Genomic DNA, 1,747 nt, shown 5'->3' on the forward strand with positions numbered 1-1,747 from the left:
TTAAATATTTTCCACTAACAGAGTGATTGTTGGTGTTGTTCCGACTCATAGTGACCCTGTATAGGCTTTTCTGAGGAGTGACTGGTGAACTTGAACTGCCAGCGCTGTGGCTTAAGACAACTTTACAGTCTAGTGCATTAACCCAATAGGAAAGTGATAAAACTACAGTCTGTCCAAGGCAGAAAATTGGCAAGACTCAAAAAAACCAAACCAAACAAAACAAAAAAACCCAAAGTAGTCCCATTGTATTCCAGTTTTATAGCTCATAGAAGTAGAAGAATGGGCAAAATATTCCCTACAAATGGAAATTTTGTCAGCTGCACAGCAACATTTTCAGAGAATGTAGATTTTTAAATATGATTTCAAATGGATCAAAACCCAGAGAGGCAGCGATCCCCAAGATGGAGGCAGAGATGATGACGTGGAGAGATGGAGCAGCTGAGGACTCAGGAACCAGGGAGAAAGAGGGGCTGTGTGCTGACAATGGGGGTGGGGGAGGAAAGCAGGTTTGCAGGATATACACTTTCGTTGATTGGTGGTACATGGGGCATTGTAACCATGGCAGTGAAACAATATATGATAAGATGAATGTAAAACTAATGTTCTCCCATGTAAACTGTTACATAAGTCACAACAAAACTTAAAAAAAATTGAATCATAAATTATATTAAAGGGAATTATCCAAAATTGAATTACTGCATAATTTTCAACTTTCACATCAAGAATATCAGCACACTAAAATATAGAAACTAAAAGTCAGTGGGGAGTATACAGAAAAAAATATGAACATGTAAAATTAAAAATACAAATAAATATTCAAATAAAATGATTTCTACAAACTGTGCAGTTAAAAAACCTGTGATAATCTTTTTCTCTTAGTAGATTACAAAAGATGAGAGAATGTTATTATTGTATATTTTCATGGCGTATCGAGAACTACAACCTTCCAAACATTTCAGACTATCATCTTCTTGTGGACAATTTGGCAGTGCGCATCTAAGCTCTTTAAAACAGCAAGATTTTAATCTAGTGTTTCTACTTGGAGCAAATTATCCTAGAGAAACAGTGGAAGATATACAATGATATATTTTACATAGAAATTTAGATAGGAATTGGTAAATTCCTATCTCACAAGTGATCTATCATCTTGACTCAATGTTTAGATGCAAAAAAACAAGCCCCCACTCAAAATACTAGAGGAACATATGTTGTTGTTAAGAGCCCTTGTATAGGGTTTTCTGAGAAGTGGCTGTTGGGTCTGAACCACTGACCTTGTGGCTGGCAGTCCAGTGCTTATCCTACGGTGCCATACCAGAACCCCAGAAGAACATATTGCTGTCAAGTGGCAAGGAGGTTTTAACTCATAGTTATCCCATATAGGGTTTCTGAGAAGTGGCTGGTGGACTCGAAACACCAGCTTTGTGGTTCATTGTCTAGTGCTTATCCTACATAGCCACTGTGATCCTTAGAGGAACATGTTGTTACTGTTAAGTGTTTTGGAGTCAGTTCTGACTCATAGCGACCCTGTATAAGGTTTCTGAGGAGCGGCTGTTGGGTTTAAATCATCGACCTTGTGGTTCAAACCAACCTTGCAGTCCAGTGCTTATCCTACAGCACCATACCATGACTCCAGATGAACATGTAGGAGATCTTCATATGATCTTTAAAAAGAATTTAGAAGACATTAAATATTCAACAATAGACGATTACTTCAGCCTTAATGACCTCTCCCTCTTCTGTTTTCTTT

This window comes from Chrysochloris asiatica, unplaced genomic scaffold (genome assembly GCF_000296735.1).
Source record: "Chrysochloris asiatica unplaced genomic scaffold, ChrAsi1.0 scaffold00022, whole genome shotgun sequence".
Taxonomy (NCBI): domain Eukaryota; kingdom Metazoa; phylum Chordata; class Mammalia; order Afrosoricida; family Chrysochloridae; genus Chrysochloris; species Chrysochloris asiatica.